The 14,178-nt window shown below is 52.0% G+C and overlaps 1 protein-coding gene across 7 annotated transcripts in view; it reads right to left on the bottom strand.

Annotated features, from left to right (window-relative positions):
- AUTS2 (activator of transcription and developmental regulator AUTS2) overlaps positions 1-14,178 on the bottom strand; it is a 2,674,869-nt gene that overhangs the window by 146,957 nt on the left and 2,513,734 nt on the right. Inside the window, exon 1 of one of the 7 annotated variants that reach the window (XM_085649813.1) lies at positions 6,951-7,948. The exons of the other annotated variants lie outside the window; for them this stretch is intronic. The gene's annotated coding sequence lies outside the window, so the exon portion shown is untranslated. Of the gene's footprint in view, positions 1-6,950; positions 7,949-14,178 lie in introns of those variants that run through there. 7 annotated transcript variants of the gene reach the window in all.

The following is a 14,178-nucleotide window of genomic DNA, read 5'->3' as shown; positions in this document are numbered from 1 at the left end:
CATTTCGACTGTGTGTCTGGGTCTTGTTATTACAAGCAGACGGCAATTACCAAAATGTGCCACCTAAGTGTTTATGTGCATTCGTTTTTTAAAATACTTCTCAAGAAGCGCCGACATCACAGTAGGCCTTAAACTGTTTTTAAAACAAGGAATGCGAGTTTGCATTAAATAAATAAGCACACGGGCAAAGATATGTACGTAGAAAGCGTGATGAGGGACTGGGGGCTAGGTAGACAGTACAAAGTTCAGGGCCAGTGGACTTATGCGGCAGGAGAGGACCGAATGTTTGGCACCGTTGAATAAATTATGCAGCAAGAAAAGGCAAATTACGCTGCGTAATGCAGCACGTTGTGACAGTATTTCGTGATATTTTCACCGGTGCTTCCACAATCTTAGCAAACGTTTCACCTCATTAGGACAACTTTAACTCTCAAATACAGCAATAAACAACGGAACCCGGGCCTTCCACTGAGCAGCAACACCCCGCTGCGTCTGTAGGAGATGTGATCTTTTTGAGCTAGAAGAATTATTTTTTTAATTAAAATCTTCAAATTATGCGGTACATGGGTTTTATGTGGCAACTATGGCATATCCATAATTATGGGGGGAAAGGGGGTTCGCCGCAGCCACAGAATCCTAAAACTTCAGTGGCCCTGCCATTGTTCCACGGATAGACAGATCGAAGACAGGCCGATACATAGGCTATCTCCCCAGAGTTATCAACGGGTGACTCTGTACAAATGTCACAGCAACTCTCAACATAGAACCGCGCTGCAGATATTGTTAATGATTGGGCCATACGAATAATAGATGGTCTGTGTGCGCGTGCATGCAGGGGACCAGGCCGGGTCAAATAGCTAAATAAAAACGCTGGGGGTCCCCTTGACCTGCTGTGTAACCTAGCGTGGAATTAGAGTAGTAAATAAACTACTGCTCCACAATGTACGGGTGTGACGTGCCTTATGCACGTGCGTGCACGTTTAACACATACTGTGGGGACTGGACCTGCTCGAAAAACTAAAAGCGCTGCTAAAGTCACTGCGACCCGCTATTTAACGTAAGCCAGTATTTAGGCGCCCTCGGAGTTAAAATAGTAAACACATGCCTCGTTACGATCAAAGGCCGGTCCTCCTGTTTACAAGTATCTACATGTATGACGTGTTGTGTATGTGTGTTGAGGGGCTGTAGTGGTCATGGTTCAGTACAACGACCGTCCAACTCCATCCTGCCCAGCCCTCCTCTCGCTCCAGGGGCCCTTCACCATCATTAATATTGCACAGAGGGCACGGGGGTGCTGGAAGGGGGGCGGGGGATGCTGCGGGCTCAGGGGTCTAATTAAGAGGGACGCCTGTAGCAGCAACCCCCAAGCAGCACGTGCATTGTCAGGGGAAATCTAGCGCGCACATGCCAGGCCTGGCAGCCACGAGGCCGCCGAGTCCAGAAGTCCTAATCAGAAATCGATAGACTGCTAAACCGCTACACGGGCAGGGCCGGCGCGCCCCCGGCTCCGTCTGTCGGTGGGGGGTGGGGGAGGGGAGAGCACGGGGCGGGGGGCTGGCCTGCCTTTTTAAGCATGCTAAACACCCACGGGCTGTTGGTGCAGCCCCCTTTTAATTAACCTGCTGATGCATAGGACATTTTACTGTAACAGTGGTACCAAGGAGGCAGAACAAAAGGTTTCTGCAAGTACACATTTTGTCTTATAGAAAACAGCAGTTCCTATGCTGAGCCCCACCCCCGAAACACGTGTACCTATTCATATTTCAAGGCAGACAAAGAGAACGTAAAGACGTCTGCGCTTTTTTCTTTTTTTTGCAAACATTTTGATGTATTCAAAATTGTATAATGGGCGTGGAAGCGTTTTAGGAAACAAACGCATATTGTAATATGCCATTTGTGATTTTATACGTGGATTTCCGGTAATGGTGCATGTTATGTATGTTGCATATTCCGTGTTACTGCGTTCTAATGTACGGAACACATTTTACATGCTATACGTTCTGTTGCATGGTATATTAGCTGCTGTGCCCGATGTTAGGGTTTGCAGTCTTTTGTTTTGTATGTTCATTTATACAGTCCTGTGTTCTATGGAGGACACATTTTAAGTTGTGATGCATTTTATGTAGTGCTGGCGGCTGCTTTGAATGTTGTTCTAGTGTACAGAGCGATACGCGCTGTTATATGTTATGCTTTAGGTCTCTTGCTATTAGTCATTTTATTTTAAATCATTCTGTTCTTGTATGCACAGCTTCTGCTGTGGGTTGAGTCGTTTGCTGCGGTTGCTGACAGATTAGCTGAGGGCCGTCTCTTGTCTTGTTTCTTATTCCCGGGGAAGTGGACCCCATAAGCAGGCCTCAACTGCAACCACCCGACTTCGGTGTAAGTGATGTTACTGAGAATGGTGCTTTGAAATTCGAGGTTTGTGACTTGTTATGATATGGCATGCACTTTTATTTATTATGTGTTATGTTGTCTTATGTTATGTTCACCGGTTCTTGTATAGCTCAATGCTTGACTTGTCAACAATATTTTGCGCTTTTGGCTGCCTCCGATTAGATGGGTGACAGCGGCTGCCTTAGGTTCACGCGGAGGGAGAGCCTCGGCCCCCCCCCCAACCCACCCCGGGAGGGTGTGGGTGCTTCTATTCCCACCCCCACAGGTGTGTAAATGGTGCCTGAGAAGGGAGTTCTCTAGTCCGGTGTCAGAGAGCTGTCTGCTGGTCATATGTGATGTTCCATGTTAGGTGGCGGTGTAAGGCATGTTAAATGTCATGTCAGCTGTTACGCTTATGGCCCAGGACACATCAACGCAGGACGTGTTGCATTGTGCAGTCGCGTGACTCATGATCCTCACAGGTACACCCCAGTGCCCAGCCACTTCGGGGCCTTCCACACATCCTGCGGCACCATGGCACCACTGTATGAAGTGGGCACTCATCACACATCATATATATACACACAATCAGTGTGAATGCGTTAATTAGAAAAGAAAGATGTTACTTCATCTGTCTCTGAGGTGTTCTATCCCTGAACAAATATCCTCAAATTGACATGTTTTTCTAAATATACAGCACGTTGACCTTTGACCGAAAGGGTGCCAATTTCATGCGCAGTTTACATATCGTAGTGAAAATCGACATACAGTAGCCGAGGTTCCTATCTGAGGCCTTCTTTCTTAATTTAAAGTGACGTATCACATGGCATCACACTGACCACATTGGTCGCCCCCAAAGCCCCTTGGTAGAAATCTGACCACTTGCAATCAACCAATTAAAGTCTTCAGTTCTACAGCTACCTTATCACTCCTAAAGCGCTGAGAGGCGGCGTGTTTCCAAAGTGAGCTATATAGAAACCCGGCTGAAGCAAATTAGAAAAAGTGACGAGAACTATCTAAAAAAATCGCCTGTTCGTATTAAGTCTGACAGTCAAATAACGACCCTTCTCGGAGCATTGTACAGGCTTTAATGAATATTGTCTATGAGACACACACAGAATTCTAAAAAGCAGTCTTTACAATTTCACTGAACCAAAGAAGACGTGTCACAAAAATATCAATAAATAAGAACAAAAAAAAAAATGCCTTTACGGAATTGGAAAGAAAAATGGAGGTAAAATAACCCACAAAAGGAAATGTGTCAAGGGGTAGACGATGCCCGGAATTGTTGACAAAGAAGTCCCTTCGCTATTAAATTTCTTTTGTGCGCTGTGACCGCCCTTGTTGCGTTTTCATCTTATTTTCAGCCTGGTGAATATTCCGGTCTTCAGAAATTAAAACACGTGATAACCAGCTGAGCTCCTGTGTGCATTGATTTATATTTTTTAATTAAAAACGTTGTTGTTAACGAGCACTTTACAAACCGAAATTGCACCTGGCAGGCTGGGTGCGGCGCAGGACAAGCGTTCGGCCGCCTCAGCCGGGGACATTTCATCTTTCCGTTGCTTTTGTGAGGAGATGCGCAAAACATGCGAATAATATTCGCCGCGTTGTTTTATTCGCAAAATTAAACTGTATTAGTTGCGTTTTAAAATGTCGAGCGACCAACTGCGCGCTCCCGGCAACGCATAGAAAAGTGACTCTGGAAAAAATCACATCTATCTATCTATCTATCTATCTATCTATCTATCTATCTATCTATCTATCTATCTATCTATCTATCTATCTATCTATCTATCTATCTATCTATCTATCTATCTATACAGACACACGTGTATAAAAAGACATGCACAAACAAGCATGTGGTTGGTGTCACTCTGAAGCACCCTGTGTAAACATGTCACCCGCCACGGACCTCCTATGCTCTCGGATTTTACGTGATTTTCCTTGGGCGCCAGCCCCTCCACGTGGCCAGGTAGGGGGCAGGAAACGCGCTGGTAGGGCCCAGAGATGTTGAGGACTGTCTGCGATGCTAATTAAACACTACAATTCCTTCAATGTTAGGTTCACCGACGCGCAGAAGGTGCACGGTCGTCACATTTTCAATGCGCCAGGTACATCTGCTGGGACTGAGTGCCGATGAGCCCAGGCGGCGGCGGCGGCCCTGCTGTCAGTCAGCAACAAACGGCCCCAAGACCAGGGCTTGGATGACGGCCCATAGATCTCGCTTAGTGGGGGAGGGGTGCCGCGGAAGCTCCCTTGACAGCAGCAGCCCTGGCTCGGTGTGAAGAATACGGATGACCCGGTCACTAATGTGTCTCTTTCATCTGAGCCGACCCCCGGGCAGGGAGAGCAGGCAGGGCAGGGGGCGGTGTGAGGCGGATGTCCGGGCCAGCCGTCGTTTAACCTCCACACAGGAGGCGGCTGCAGGCCACGGCGGAGGCTCGGCCCCTCCACGTCCCTCCAGCAGCCTCTCTGCGCCAGGCTACACTTGCACACGTCCTGGCAGTGTCTTAGGAGTGGCATGTCCCTTAGTGGCCCTGCGTTCTGTGGGACAGAGTGTCCCGGGGTGCCACACTTACTCTTAAACAGGTGTTTACCACTGCCCTGGGATGAGCCACATTCATCACCTCCCTGGAGCGCACTGCTCCTAACACAGTGTGTCTGGGTCGCCACTGTAATACCTGCCACTGCGTGCGTATGAGGGCGCCACACTCACCAAAGGTATGGCACGGTCTGCATAGGGGCATGATTCTCATCAAAGACCTGGCATGGCCTTTCTCGGGATGTCAAACTCACCCGATGTCTTGGCACGTGCCTCCGTGGTACTACTCTTTTCACAGGCTCTGCTACCACGTGTCAGGGGTGCCACACTCTTCTGCGGCTTGGCACAGTGAGACATGCGATGCCATGTTTTTCAGTACCTGTTGAGGATGGCGTTTTCTCGCCGCCTTTTTGACAGTGCCTGGGACCTTGTGTCTTGCACTGTCACGCTCCACACTCTCGAAGTGCCGAGGACGTGAAGTTGGCACTTTATCCAGTGACATGGCACGTCTTGCTTGCAGTGCGGCACTCAAAACCGTTTAAATGCACATGGCTTGCGGGTGGCACACTGTCCAATGGCATCATGAAGTTTGTCTGGCAGCGGTGCCCTCAGCAATGCCCTGATGTAGGTAGCATGCCAGTGGCATACATTCCATGCCACGGCACGGTGGGTCCCCGAGTGCCAGCCAGGCTCTATCTACGGTGTGCAGAAGACTCGGCGGCTCCACACTCGTAAGTGCCATGCCGCCTGCGAGTCTCGCAGCGCCACACTCTACACTCTGCCTTGTCGTGGCGCAGAATGTCTGGTCATGGTGGTGAGTGACTTACAGTGTCACTGTGTTCAGGGTTATTGAGTGGTAGCATGTGTGTTACACTCGACAATGCCCTGGTATAGTGTGTCTGCGGACGCCGCATCGTTCCGTGCTATAGTGTCTGAGAGTACCACCCGCTTCAGTGCTTGGTGTGACTTGCGCTGCCACACACTTCGGCCCCTTGGCACAGAAGTGCCACATTCGCCCACGTCCAGCCACAGTGTTTATGGAGAAGGCATTCCCCTCAATGCGATGTATCTGGGGTCTCTGCCCTACAGAAGCACCCTTCTAACCCATCTAAAGCTCTGGAAAGCACTGGTACCCCTTCCTTAATCTCCCCCGACCCACCCCGCGCAGACTTGCTGATACCCGTATGGAAGCACCCCGCCCCCCCTTACCCACAAGGGGTGTCTGCCCTGGCCTCAGGCCTCAGCTCAATCCACGCCTCCTCCCCCCATTAGCCTCCCCCTTTCGTCCCGGAGGGGCGCTCCCTCCCCACACATCCCAGCCGCTCGTCTCTCATTCTCCGTGCCTCCGGCACATCTCTCTCTGGGGGGCGGCTGGCCCCCCGCCGCCCTCCCTCTCTGCCTTTCATCCATTATCCGTGTCATGCCCCATGCGGAGACACCCTCCCGCCCCCCAGGATCAGAGCAGCTCCGTCTCTTGGTGTCGAGAAGTCCCCATACAATGATGACAGATGGGCTGAGAGGGCAGGACGAGCATTTGTAACTTGTGCGTAAAAGCCCCTCGACAGAACGCAAAGCACGTCAAAGAAAGCTTGTCTGCGACCCCCTTGCACCTCTGCACAGAACCTCCTTTCACGACCAGGGCACACAGGACTGGCTCTTTCAAGTGGAGCATCTGAGTTTTTGAATTAAACATTTAAAGCCACTCAATAACAACAACAAAACATTTAGAGACCGCTTGTTTTTAAAGCGCATTGCTGCCCACTGTGGCTTAGGCGCTAGAAAAATAAAATACACTCTAATAACAGAAGCAACACTCCCTCGGCCGTTTCCGGGACCGGCAGGCTCGCTTTCGGTACTCGGAGCCCGGCGGTTCCTCCGCTCCTAGAAAGTCTCAGATTTCGTTTCCAAAGCAGACAATGGTAACCGGGCAAACAGCGAACAAAAGGCACCCGGCTGCCCTAAAGCGCACAGAGAGGCAGTATGATGAAAGAACCCCAAGGTGCGTTACGCCTTCAGAGCCCATTCGCCTCACCTGGTGGGGGTTTGCGAATTTTGCGCCGTTCCTTCTGGCGTGCAATCCAAAAGTTCGGAGGAAGCTTTTGTTCCCTTTGCTTAGAGCCCAGTAGAAAATAATCCATGGAAGAGGGGGTCTTCCTTCCAGTCGGCGACCAGATGATACCCAACCATCCTTGTGTTAGTGGCAAGGGAAGACAGCCCACTCCCTGGAAGGGGGAGTCCGCAGACGGGAAATGGCGAGGGTCCTGGAGACAAGGGAAAGGGGATGGTCCGAGGGTGGGTTCCACGGGCGGAAAAGGTCCGCAGGGGAGCAGGGAGAGGGCCACGGCTTTGAGGGGAGAGGTTCCACTGAGGGCAAGGGAGGAAATGCGCGCCCAGGGGGGAAAGAGAGCGCTCCCAGCGTGAGGAACAGGAGGGACCGCAGCAATTCCTTCAGTTTGGAAGGTTCGAGGGTCGGGTCAGTCAATTCTCCACAGGAGGGCTTCTTTCCACGGGTCCTTGGGGGACAAGAGGCTCCTGGAATCATAGGGATGTGCCAGAAACGGAGACGGCAGGCGGTCCACGCGCGGAGAAGAGTGCCCAGGGCAGGCTGGGAGTGCGGGTGAAGGCGTTCCAGGGGCGACGGGAGCACGCTGCCCTCAGTCCGCTACACCCCGGCTCGGCACTCTGCCTTCGCCGGGAGAAGGGCGCTCAGCGGCCGGACAAAGGGCGCCATGTGCGGCGCGCGCGGTCGCCGGGTGCCAGGCTCTGCCGCTGCTCCTGTGCCGCCGTCGGTGCTCCGCAGCCTGCTCTCCGTTCCCGGGTCAGGTGAATTCCATGGGAGACCCCCACACTCCTCCGGAGCTCTGCGAACGGCGTCCACGGGGCTCCTGCCCGCTCTCGGCGCACACAGGGCTCCCTTTCTCCTCAGTGCTCCGGCTCTCCGTCTCCAGGCTGCACACAAGTGCACTGTTCATTCACAGACTGCATTCCGAGGCGAGGGCACTTCCCACAGCCGGCTGCGCTGCGCCCTCCTCTCCTTCACCCCTCCCTCCTCTACCTGACTTCACTGCTGCATTCAGAGCTCAGCCTTTCATCGGCTGTCGTCCCTGCCGCCTCTCGCTGACTGCTGTCACAAGCGGCGACATTCATCTTCCGACTGCTGTCGCCATCTCACTTGGTGCTGTCATCCTCTCAACGAGTGCTACGGCACCCTCTCTTTTAGTGTGGCAGCTCTCTTGCTCTCCATTGCCACACTCTCGCAGAGTGCTGCCACCATCTCGTTGACTGCTCTCACCCTCTCCCTGACTGCTCTCACCCTCTCTCTTTGACTGCTCTCACCCTCTCCCTGACTGCTCTCACCCTCTCCCTGACTGCTCTCACCCTCTCTCTCTGACTGCTCTCACCCTCTCTCTCTGACTGCTCTCACCCTCTCCCTGACTGCTCTCACCCTCTCTCCCTGACTGCCGTCACCCTCTCCCTGACTGCTGTCACCCTCTCCCTGACTGCTCTCACCCTCTCCCTGACTGCTCTCACCCTCTCCCTGACTGCTCTCACCCTCTCCCTGACTGCTCTCACCCTCTCTCCCTGACTGCTCTCACCCTCTCCCTGACTGCTCTCACCCTCTCCCTGACTGCTCTCACCCTCTCCCTGACTGCTCTCACCCTCGCTCCCTGACTTCTCTCACCCTCTCTCCCTGACTGCTCTCACCCTCTCCCTGACTGCTCTCACCCTCTCTCCCTGACTGCTCTCACCCTCTCCCTGACTGCTCTCACCCTCGCTCCCTGACTTCTCTCACCCTCTCTCCCTGACTGCTCTCACCGACTGCTCTCACCCTCTCTCCCTGACTGCTCTCACCCTCTCCCTGACTGCTCTCACCCTCTCCCTGACTGCTCTCACCCTCTCTCTCTGACTGCTCTCACCCTCTCCCTGACTGCTCTCACCCTCTCACTGACTGCCGTCACCCTCTCCCTGACTGCTCTCACCCTCTCTCTCTGACTGCTCTCACCCTCTCTCCCTGACTGCTCTCACCCTCTCTCCCTGACTGCTCTCACCCTCTCCCTGACTGCTCTCACCCTCTCTCCCTGACTGCTCTCACCCTCTCCCTGACTGCTCTCACCCTCTCTCTATGACTGCTCTCACCCTCTCTCCCCGACTGCTCTCACCCTCTCCCTGACTGCTCTCACCCTCTCTCCCTGACTGCTCTCACCCTCTCCCTGACTGCTCTCACCCTCTCACTGACTGCTCTCACCCTCTCTCCCTGACTGCTCTCACCCTCTCACTGACTGCCGTCACCCTCTCCCTGACTGCTCTCACCCTCTCCCTGACTGCTCTCACCCTCTCTCTCTGACTGCTCTCACCCTCTCTCCCTGACTGCTCTCACCCTCTCACTGACTGCTCTCACCCTCTCCCTGACTGCTCTCACCCTCTCTCCCTGACTGCTCTCACCCTCTCTCCCTGACTGCTCTCACCCTCTCACTGACTGCTCTCACCCTCTCCCTGACTGCTCTCACCCTCTCTCCCTGACTGCTCTCTCCCTCTCTCCCTGACTGCTCTCACCCTCTCTCTCTGACTGCTCTCACCCTCTCTCCCTGACTGCTCTCACCCTCTCCCTGACTGCTCTCACCCTCTCTCTCTGACTGCTCTCACCCTCTCCCTGACTGCTCTCACCCTCTCACTGACTGCCGTCACCCTCTCCCTGACTGCTCTCACCCTCTCTCCCTGACTGCTCTCACCCTCTCTCTCTGACTGCTCTCACCCTCTCTCCCTGACTGCTCTCACCCTCTCTCTCTCTGACTGCTCTCACCCTCTCTCCCTGACTGCTCTCACCCTCTCCGTGACTGCTCTCACCCTCTCTCCCTGACTGCTCTCACCCTCTCCCTGACTGCTCTCACCCTCTCTCTCTGACTGCTCTCACCCTCTCTCTCTGACTGCTCTCACCCTCTCTCCCTGACTGCTCTCACCCTCTCCCTGACTGCTCTCACCCTCTCTCCCTGACTGCTCTCACCCTCTCTTCCTGACTGCTCTCACCCTCTCCCTGACTGCTCTCACCCTCTCCCTGACTGCTCTCACCCTCTCACTGACTGCTCTCACCCTCTCCCTGACTGCTCTCACCCTCTCTCCCTGACTGCTCTCACCCTCTCTCCCTGACTGCTCTCACCCTCTCTCTCTGACTGCTCTCACCCTCTCTCCCTGACTGCTCTCACCCTCTCCCTGACTGCTCTCACCCTCTCCCTGACTGCCGTCACCCTCTCCCTGACTGCTCTCACCCTCTCTCCCTGACTGCTCTCACCCTCTCACTGACTGCTCTCACCCTCTCACTGACTGCTCTCACCCTCTCCCTGACTGCTCTCACCCTCTCTCCCTGACTGCTCTCACCCTCTCACTGACTGCTCTCACCCTCTCCCTGACTGCTCTCACCCTCTCTCCCTGACTGCTCTCACCCTCTCACTGACTGCCGTCACCCTCTCACTGGCAACAGACAATCTCTGTTTTAGTGCTGTCTCAACCCCTCTGAGTGTTGTCATTCCATTGCTGTTGTCCTGTCCTCTCAGTGACAGCGCCTCGAAGAAGGACTTTGCCGGTATTGTTTGCGCAAAATAAACACGTCAGTTTGCTCACTCTCTTTGACCGCCAGAGCTCACCCAAAGACTGCTGGCACCTTTACACTGTCTACACCCTCGGCGACTGCTGTCACTCTCTACCGTCACCCTTTGTGAGTGGTGTCACACTCTACTGACCGCTGTCACACTCTGCTGACTGCTGTCACCACCTCTCTGGCATGTGACACCCATATATTTTCTGTTACCTCCAAGGGACTGACAGCGTCGCCCCCTAACTGGCTCCTGTCTCGTTCTTGAAGGCTGCCTTCCTGGCACTGCACACTGCCTCCATCTCACTGTTTTCTCATAATGTCTCTTTGACTGCTGGTACCCAATTTCTGACTGGTCACTCACAATGGCTGTTGCCACCCTCTCAATGTGAAACGTGACACTCCATCACTGGATTTATTGGTGCAGAAAAGAAACAATGAGTTTTGGCCTCCATGAAGGTTTTGTTTAGTCTTCCTTTTGGAAACTAATGCACTCATAAATCCAGAGGTGGGTATATATATCTATCACACTTGCCGTAAGATATGTATATATTACCTACTGGCGCTCGCCAGTAGGTAGTTATAGTTGGGACCTAGTTTCCATAGGAAGTTTTATGTTTTGCCAATAACTTTGGCGCCACTTTACAAATCCTCTAGACATTTTTACAACTTTTACTTTACTTGGTTCAGCTGGTGTGTTTTCCCCATGCATTTTGAACATGACTACAGCCCGAACCGCTGAACGGAATTACACCAAATTTGGCACAAAGCAAGGTGTTGGTCCGGAAGTGTGCTTTTTTTGATTTGGTGTAAATCAGTTAGGTAGTATATGGTATATTTAAAGGTTAAAAATATAGATATCTGGGGATGCAGATCCTTGCAGTGGACTCGCAGATCCACAGTCCCTATGCTGAAATTTGATTGGCTGCAAACACTTCAACCAGGGAGTGTTGGTAGCCATCTTGGGACTCGGCTTAAAGCAGACTTCCACATAATTTTTTTTACAAAATAAAGAAAAGCGGGGCGGATAGGAATACCCTAACCCCCCAGATATGGTGGAGGGGGCCCACAGGGATGCCGCTGGGGGGTTAAAAGCATTTTCTGAGATTACATTTTGCTGTAATTTCGCAAGTGATTCGGCAAATCTGTGGCAAAATCGAACAAAAAAAGACACACGGTAACCCAGCGTGTTTTTAACAAGCCCCCTGGTGGGCCAAATCCCGGGTGCATGTAAAAAAATCAAAAAACAGCAGAAGATGCATGGGGCCCACCTCCTAGGGTTTATTAAAATCCCGGGGACCACCACCTCCCCCGGACTATTTATAAAATTAGTGTGGGGAAGACCTGTATGGCCTCCCCCGCAGCCTGGGGACCTCCAACTCCCAGGGTTTAATCTAAAATAAATTGGTGGGGCTTGCGGACCTCCTCGTGCCCTGAGGGCAACCACCTCCCCATGGCTGTTTATTTTGTAAAGGGGGGCCCTAAGGAACCCCCCCCAGGAAGCACCTCCTCCCCTGGTCTAAAATATTTTTTTAATTTAAATGGGAAGCGGGCCATGCAGCCCCCCTCCCAGGCCTTTCTCAGCCCCGGGGACCACCTCCTTGGGGTAGGCCTTAGAAGAAGAAAGGAGGGGGGCTGTGTGAGAGCCCTCCTAGAGCCATACATGGCCCTGGGGACTGCCACCCCCCAGGGTCGGCTCCTGCTATGTCCCAGGGTGCCCACCCCAGGAAATAGCTGTTTGCTATGGCTTGGTGGGAGCTTTAGCGCTCCCGCTAACCCATAGCAAACTGTGCTCCGCATTCAGCAAGCAAGGGACCTTGAGGCTCCCTCTGAAGTCCCCAACAGAGTGAGTAGCCTGGGTCAGATCAGGGCACCCATTCTAGAGGCCAGGGCAAGGGGTAGCTGGGACAGAAATAAGCCTGGGGAAGGGGGCTGCGAGGCCTACCTCCTCTATATTAAAAATAAATAAAAAGGCTGGGCCCAAGGGATGTTGTCCCTGGGACCAAAATTGGTGCAGGGATGGGTGGGGGGGCCAGTCTAATCTGAAAATGAACCTCTTGCACACTACTGGTTGGGGGACAAAGTCCTCTTGGATGTTGAGGGTCCTTGGGGGTCAATAAGCCCTCTTGTTACCTCCATTAAGTCCAACACAGTGAGATTCCTGAGAGCTGGTAGGAGGCCCGCCCCCTCTCTCCACCATGCTGCAAATGCGACTACTTGTTAAAAAAAACATAAAAATTCACATCCATTTCCTTTAAGCTCAGTACTTTGCTCTTATTGGATGATTCATCTGAGGCATTGACGAAGGACTGCAGGATTGCCATTAATCAAAAGCTCTCACCAGCGCCATCTATATATATATATATATCAATTCAGCATATATTTCTCTCACTGCCAATTACCTCAAGAACTTTTCACTGGGACTAACCTACTGCCATAAGAGCAATGATGATTATGTACAGTCTAGAATTGATCTTTTTTAATTTTACATGAAAATTAAATTGAACTTATTGCACTTTCTTCATCTCACTGAGAGCTGTCCCTCTTTCATAGACCGTCGTTACCCTCTTACAGACTGCTCAACCTCTCCCTGATGGCAGGCACTCTCTCTGAATATTTTCAACCTCACAATCAGCATTGTCGCCCACTCACTGATGCTGTCATTCTGTCCCTGGCTGCAGGTATACTCTAGCCGACTACCCTCACCCTGTCACTTTTATATGTCACCCTCTCAGTGACAGCTGCTATCACCCAGTGCTGACCGTTGCTGTGTCTTCTTGTTCTGTCATCCCCTTACTGACATCTGCACCTTTCTTTGGGACAGCTGCCACCTGCTCACTGAGTGATCTTGTCACCTTAATGTTCCCTGTTACCCTTTTAATAACAGTTGTCACAAACTGTAGCTGCGGTTACTCCATCAGTTCAGCCGGACTGCTGTAACCTTCTCTGAGTGACAAACCTTTCACCAGCTCCAAAGTCTCCTACTGTACTCTGTCCTCTCTCACACATGTGTAACATACGTTTCCAACTCCAATTTCAACTTGAAGACCCCACTAACCAGACACCTACTATCATTTGTTTCTGCCACCCTCGCACAGAATAATTCCCGCTTTCACTAATTACCACCTTCCCTCCATAACTATTGCCCATCTGGTGACTCCTCTCTTCATTTCACTGTCCCTTGCACATTGTCAGTGACTCTTTACTTACTCTTTATACTCTTTACTTCTCAGTGACGCTTTACTTCTTTTTGTTGATTTGTCCCTATGAAATTCTGAATCATGTTCTCTCGCACTGACTCTTCCCACACTTTTTATCTCAAGCCACCTCTTGGATGATACTGTCAACCACAACTTCAACCTCATATACAGCCAGTGTTAAAACACGAAAGGAAGATAACAGGCATTGGTAATGCATTGGTTTCGCCTATGTAATGAACAAAGAGCTGTTTTCATCAATCACTATCTGGGAGAAGGAAAGAGCTCCATGACAGAAAACTCGGGAGTGGACAGAATGTGGCGCAGTGGCCAGAGCTGCTGACTCGAGAGCTGGGGATCCCAGTTCGAGTTTCGGGCGTGCAGACATGAGTTATTAGGCGGAATCGTCACGCCGAAGACAGTGTGCAGTAGGTACTGATCTATGTACATGTGCTTGTGTTGTTTAAGAAGAAGGC

This window comes from Triturus cristatus, chromosome 3_2, assembly GCF_964204655.1.
Source record: "Triturus cristatus chromosome 3_2, aTriCri1.1, whole genome shotgun sequence".
Taxonomy (NCBI): domain Eukaryota; kingdom Metazoa; phylum Chordata; class Amphibia; order Caudata; family Salamandridae; genus Triturus; species Triturus cristatus.
Note: the sequence above shows the minus strand (reverse complement) of the source record. Positions and strands in the feature narration are given on the sequence as shown.